Consider the following 7,557-nt stretch of genomic DNA (forward strand, 5'->3'; position numbering starts at 1 on the left):
GGGGGGGGCAAAAATTTAAACAAGCAAAAAACAAAAGGAGTCCTTCTAGAGACTATAAATCTCATTTTAAGAAAAGAAAGAGAAAACAAAAACATATACAAGAAAAATCAAACCTAAAATTCATCACTTTCTTTTAAATTATTAAAAATGTAAATATTTTAATGAAACCAAATGAGGCTTTTGTAAAATTTTCAATTTAAGTATCTTTGTATAATAGGACCAATTTTGATGAACCATGTATTTAGTTTAGACTTGATATTTGCCTCAGTATTTTTAATAAGCTAATAATGACTCCTATTAATAAACACTGTTGAAGGAATCTACTTAGATTGTCAGTCATTGTTACTGTTTATTCATTTTAATATAAGTCTAGCCGACACTTACATAAAATAATACTTTCATAAATTGAATAAAATAAATAGTGCTTGCTTTGGCAGCACATATACTAAAATTGAAATAATACAGAGAAGATTAGCATGGTCCCTGCACAAGGATGACACACAAATTTGTGAAGTGTTCCATATTTTTATAAATAAAAAAGAATAAACTAAATAAAAATGTAAAAAAAAATCTGAAAAATTACAATGTTTAGTAATTTAAGATTAATATAAAAATAATGTGGTAGCATTCTTGGCCCTGTTTCAGAATGGTTACCTTTGCTTTAAGCACCAATAATTTAATCTAATTCTAATTCTAAAGTAAATAAAATTTCTTTTTGGTCTTTTACCTAAGCTGCCAAGGGTTTAGCAAAACTATAGATTACTCATCATCTAAATTGGGCCTCCTTAAACTTTTAGCCATTTTCAACCCCTTTCTGCTCAAGAGCATAACAGAGGCAAGCCCTACCGAGTGACCTGACATTCATTACATGATTGATTTTGAATCGCTAGTCATTGCACAACCAGAAAACTTACATTCTTGCTATTTTTTACATATCTTACATTCAGATCCCACAGGATGTTGGCACTCACAGTTAAAGGAGCTAAGATCTGACTGGTAAGAGTTGGATCTAGGGCCAGAGCGATAGCAAAGCAGTAGGGCGTTTGCCAACACAGGACGGACCTGGTTGGATTCCTGGCATCCCATAAGGTCCCCTGAGCCTGCCAGGAGCAATTTATGAGTGCAGAGCCAGGAGTAACTGCTGAGTGCAGCCGGGTGTGAGCCAAAAAAACAAGCATACAATGACAACAAAAAAAAGAGTTGAATTATTTTTTACTCTTATTAACCACATTAACAGCTTCTCAGAACCCTTAGTACACTCCTCATCTTTGTTATTCTGTAGTCTAACAATCATGCTCCCTCATCCAAGTTAAGATGAAGCCCTGTTCCAATTCCTGAGGGCGACTGACAAAATCAATTCTTAATAATATAGCAATTTGTTATAGATCAAAAACTTAAGAATCTTCATGGGGAAAATAAAAATAAAAAATACAGGTAGAGGTAGAGAGAAAATACAGAGATAGGGCATTGTTGTGATTGACACAAGTTTGATCCTCAGCACCCTATATGGTTCTCAGACCCTTATGGGGGGATGTTGGGGGAGAAATTCAGGCACTTTCTTTGAACACAAACACCACCAAGAGTGGCGACTCCTGAGCACATAACAAAATTATTCAATTATCAATTTCTCAGAATTTATATTAGCTCTTATTAAATACAAAATCTTTATACTTGTAAATTATTTAGCAAATGAATGGAAGAAAATGGGAGAAAGGCAGAAAGAGAGGGACTAGAGTGATAATACAGTGGGTAGGGCACTTACATGCTAATCCAGATTCAATCCTTGGCGTTGCATATGATTGCCTAAACCTACTAGGAATAAATTTTAGTTCCTTTCCTTGTCTGATTTTTTTTGTTTTGTTTTATTTTTCAGGCCACACCCTGTACTGTTCAGGAGTTACTCCTGGCTCTGTGCTCAGAAATCACTCCTGGTTCAGAGAACCATATAGGACTCTGGAGGATTGAACTGAAGTCCATCCTGCGTGCAAGGCAATTGCCCTACTGTTGCACCACTGCTCCAGCCCCATGCTAGGTATAATTTGAGTACAGAGTCAGGAGTAAAGCCTGAGTATACTGGATGTTTTCCAATTCTCCCCGCCCCTAAAAGCAAAAGGGGAAAAAGAGATAGAGGAGTGGAAAGGAGACATGAGGAACAAAATTAGATTAGAAGCTAATTTTATGTAAAATTTTGACAACATAAGCATTTCACAGGAAAACATAAACTAAAGTAATAAATTTCTATTTTTATGAGGAACACTGTGGAACTTTCATGTATTTATTTATTTACTGATTTGGGAGCCACACCCAGCAGCACTCAGGGTTTACTCTGGCTCTTTGCTCAGAACTCATTCTTGTCAGGGGTGGGCGACCAAATGGGATATCAGGATTGAACCCAGATCAGCCACATGGAAAGCAAATGCCTTGCCCAATGTGCTATCGATCCATCCCTGACTATAGACCTTTTATAACATTTGAGATATTCTGCTAAAACAAAGGATAGATGAGAGAACATAAATTATATTATTTTATAAATTAGATTATTCATGAAATTAGTTTTCACAAATTAGATTAATAAAATAAAACCAGTACTACTACTTCCTAGTTTTTCCTAGAAACATAACTCTAAAAGGAAATTAATTTACTGTGATTAAAAAAAATTTTTTTTTTGGTTTTTGGGTCACATCCGGCAGCGCTGAGGGGTTATCCTGGGTCCATGCTCAGAAATTGATACTGGCAGGCTCAGGGGACCATATGGGATGCCGGGATTCGAACCAATGACCTTCTGCATGAAAGGCAAACGCCCTACCTCCATGCTATTTCTCTGGCCCCTGAAATTTCTTTTATTGCTCATGAGAAATGTCTTTCTCAAGTGCAACAGAAACACACTATATTCTAGTTAAATAATTCAAAGTATGTCTATTGAAAGTATATCATGAAATTATGTATTAATGTCCTTAAACTTATGCCATTGGATATTTTAATGTCTTTTGGAAAAATCAAGAGTATGGGGCTTATTTAAAATATCATAAAATATATATTAGTAAAAGCTATCAACAGCCACATAATGTAATTCCCATCATAGACATTGCAGCAAATAACTAGCTTCCAGGGAACCATATTGTTTGGCATCCATGCCCTAAACGCTACTCCATACATGGACTCTAAGTTGAACCACATCTTTATATTCTTATAAAAGAAAACATTAGCAGATTGATGTTCACCTCATCATGTAATGTGCTCTTTTGGAATTCTCCCTGAATTCTCCAATGCTTTGAGGGACTCGGGTTTAAGGCCACAGTTGAGATACATGACATGTATTGAGACCTCAGACAGATGAGCAACTGTCAGGTGGAATCCTGTTCAAATATACACTGCACAAAGTGTAACAAAGGTACAAAAGCATTCAGTTTTTAAATACTTATTATACAGCAAGAAGTATTACCCTAAATTAACTATACTAAATAGAAACAAAGAATGGTAGATCTATGGCCTGAGGGTTGGGGGCAGAAAATGACTCAAAAATATATGATATGATAAAGACTCATGTTGACATACTTTTTGCATATGGATAAATATGAGTGTGAGCTTATCACCAAGAAAAAAAGGCAAAGAAATCAGATACATTAGTGAAATGCAACATTTACATCTCATCACTTCTTGATGAGAGTTCAAGAAAGAAATCTTTCTCAGACTTCTTTATTATTAAATCTCATAAAACTAACTTATGAGAAAATTTTTATTATCGCCTATTGTACAGAGGAAAATAGCCTAATGAGATCAAACCACTACCCCCAGGTTACTTAGATATTAAAGGGAAGATTCTGAGACAAAAAGTTATGATAAAAGAAACTATTTACTGCATAGATGAACAAACTGTATCATCTAAATTAGTATTCCTCCTGATAAATACCGTTCCAAAAATTTATCCACTCCTGATAAATAACATTCCATTTTTTGTGACATGTTCAAAATATCACAAGGAGCAAGAGAATTAATATTAGAGCAGTTTTCACTTGACAGGACTATTGGCTAAGAATTTTATTGTCTGAATTAGTCCTCTGGATTGATAGCTGGAGGAAGGGGTTCAAGGCAGAGAATTGGAGCTTCTGCTCCCACAGCCCAGATTTTCTCTTTTTGTCTCTTCCTTCCCCCTTCTCTCACTCTCCTGCACTCATACACACACACACACACACACACACACACACACACACACACACTCACACTCACACCACAGCACAGCATAACCTCAGTTGTAAATACTACAAATAAAATTCTAGACTGTTAGCAACGTCTCTTATATGTATATATGCAAGAACGTCTCTTGCAGGATTTTCTGTGTTTTGGGACAACAAATTGCTGAGTTCAGGCTTACTCGTGCTTCTGTGCTCAGGGATTGTTCCTGTCAGTCTCAGCAGACTGTAGGTGGTACTTGAGACTGAACTCATGTCAACCACATGTAAGGTAAGTATATTACTTCTGTACTATTTCTCCAACTCCCTCTTACAAACAAATAGTTATTTCCATCTAAATTGTATGCATTTAAGAGTCAATTGTATAAATGTGAGTATGAATGTGTAGTTAATAGAGAATAGGTCACAGAAAAAAAAACACTTATTAAAATCATGAATAGATACTGGATAGAAAGTATAGGAAATAGAGCACTTGCCTTGCCTATTGTCAACCTAGTTTTATCTCTGACACTGCATAGTTACACACGCACTGCTCAAAACAACACAGATACACAGATATGAAGTAAGGTAGTGGTGTTGGTTAGTAGTGTGCCAAAGTTGGCCTTAGAGGAACAGTAGTTTTTAAATCCTGGTTGTCTGATGTATTTCTGTTTATAAAATGCCTACCCATAAAATTCTTATTGCCCACGTAGTCTTATAATTTTTCAAATATATTCAATGTAGATATCTTTATTTTTCATTATTGGTTTAGTTTTAAAACTATCCATCAGTGTTGGCAAAACTGACATACTGAACCAATCAATTGTTATGGGAGCATATTATATCTTCAGCATCCAAATTAGAGTAGCACCAAGTCAGATGTCTCCTAACTGGAGGGCTTTACTTTTTGTCTGTGATAAGAAAGAATGCCTGTAGGTTTTGTTATGGATTTCCCATGGGAAAAATATCTCCCCAATTGATACTTACAACTCTAAGCTCTTTCAGTGGTGGAGAGGATCTTTTGAACCACATCCCATGATGTGGGATGGAAGCCCCAGGGAAGCCCCATGGCTTACAGGGGCTATTCCCAGTTCTGTGCTCAGGTACAGTATCTGCTGAGTTCTGAACCGTCGATGCCAGGAATTGAAACAAGATTAGATACATATAAGAAAAATGCCTTAATCTTTATACTTTTTCTTTGATATATTTAAATATAAACTATTTTATCCATATCATAAGAGAAAAATAAATAACTCTTTAATTTTTACAGCTTGATTATTTTTCTAGAAAATGAAATAAGTTACTGTACTTTTGAGATTATATATAATATAAAGCCCAGGGTTTGGTAGACTATGTGAAAATTATTTGGAGAGTTAGAAACGTGTCTAAAGTTTTCTAAAATATTATGAAATAAGATTGAACATATTGGAAATAATAAAGTTAGTAACACTTTTATGCAAATTATTTCTGCATAGTAATGATTTAAAACATTACCTATATACCAGTTTTGTCATTTTCATGCACTCATCTATTATTCTATTATACTATTTATTATACTACATTTATCATAATCCAGCTTTTGAATAATCTAAGGGGCTACGCCATCACCCTAAATATGTAAAAATGAGATGCAGGGTTATCACATAGTGTTCTACAGGGAAGAGACAGACAGGGTTAAAAGTGAAACACAGTTTCAGAGTTTGAATTTGTTCTATTTGCTATTTTAAATGTCTAGATGTAATGATAAAAGCATGCTTTGAATTGCCCATCCTTGCAAGAATTTCTATACCTGGCAAATATTATTGAATTAGTCAGTACCTTTCTACTTAGGATTCTTTTAATTCTTGATAATACCTATTTTCAAAAGGATGAAGACAAATTTAGGCTTAATACCTTTTTATCAGCACTTAAATAACTAGTTAATGCTTACTATAATGAGATTTGCATTTAGAATTGTATGTATTTAGAATCCCCAGGAGGAACTTAGTGTAGATTTCACAACATATTCCCTGGCACCAAACCAACATAACAAAAACCATCATAAATATCCAAACTGGAAAAATAGGAAGCAAATGATAAATAATTTATGATGAGAGAAGTGGTAAAAGGGCTTAGATTAAACACTTAACACTTTATTTAATTTTGTCCTACTTCTGTGCTCAGGGATCAATCCTAAGAGTACTGAATAAAGTCTGTGGGACCAAATATTTAATGAGAGCTCCACAAAGCAAAGCAAATACTCAGCATGTTGAGCAATATTTCTGGTTGGTCCTAAACATTTATTCTGAAGATAAGTATGCAAGATATAAAAGTATATCTGCTATGCAATGTATGATGGAAACTTTTCAAGGATTTTTTTCTGATCAGTAGGATAATCACATTACCAACAAGTGAATTTGGATGAAACAGAGGAGTCATATATGACCAGTAAAATTTCTAGACTTTGAATATTGATATATTAGACTACACAGTTGTATTTATGTGACAAAATAATGTAAGAGGTCTAAATTGGGCATATAAATTGGAGGTTGTCAGTATATGAATTCTGTTCAAAGTTCTAAGACTGTCTCAGATTGCTAAATAATGACTTGAGGGTCATAGAAGAGAAGACAGAAAGAAATGAAAATATCTATCTATTTGTAAGATTTAAAACCATTTAAAGTTGCAAGACCTGTCATGAGAGAAGGAAATTAAAGGATTTTAGTAAGTCAAAATAATAATTACAATCAGTGATAGGTAAAAAATAAAAAAGTTGTTAATAAAATTCTATACACTGTTAAAAACACAGACACATGATAAGGAATGATTGCACTTTCTAAAGATGTAGTTAGCTGGCTGTCATCCCTATATATATGTAAAGTATTTATGAGATAATATCAGTATAACAGACTTTATGAGTTATCTACTATCTAAAAGGAAGAGAAATGTATTTACTATAATACTATTCCCATAATTTAGGAAGTTTAAACACTAGAAACAGAAATAAAGCAAACACCCAGATTATTTTTTGCTTAACTCAGAGAGAAACATCATTCCATTTCTTTGGCCAAATCGGGCACATTTCTAGTCACCTAAACTATTTTTGTAGGAAGATCTGGATGCATTATTTATATATACTATTTTAGTTCTTCAATCAAAGTCAATATGGCACCCTCTATACATGGGAGGTGGACAAATAGTAAGAACAGGAAACTATTGGTAGAACAAAGAAGTCACCAGAAGGAAATAGATGGAAAGAAGTCTACTATGAAAAAAATCTGAAAAGTAAAATAAACATTGACACTAGATAAATTGGGATTTAGCCTCTATTTTGACAATTGTAGCTACAATAACTACTAATAAAAAATGCCAATGAGTTTTTGAATAAATAACCAATAGCGTATCCCAT

At 34.0% G+C, this 7,557-nt stretch overlaps 1 non-coding gene across 1 annotated transcript; it reads left to right on the top strand.

Annotated features, from left to right (window-relative positions):
• The first annotated feature begins 421 nt into the window (after positions 1-421).
• LOC126008274 (U6 spliceosomal RNA) lies at positions 422-528 on the top strand. Its single transcript, XR_007495613.1, has one exon. It is a non-coding gene; the product is annotated as a U6 spliceosomal RNA (small nuclear RNA).
• Positions 529-7,557: the final 7,029 nt, after the last annotated feature.

Source organism: Suncus etruscus, chromosome 4, assembly GCF_024139225.1.
Source record: "Suncus etruscus isolate mSunEtr1 chromosome 4, mSunEtr1.pri.cur, whole genome shotgun sequence".
Taxonomy (NCBI): Eukaryota; Metazoa; Chordata; class Mammalia; order Eulipotyphla; family Soricidae; genus Suncus; species Suncus etruscus.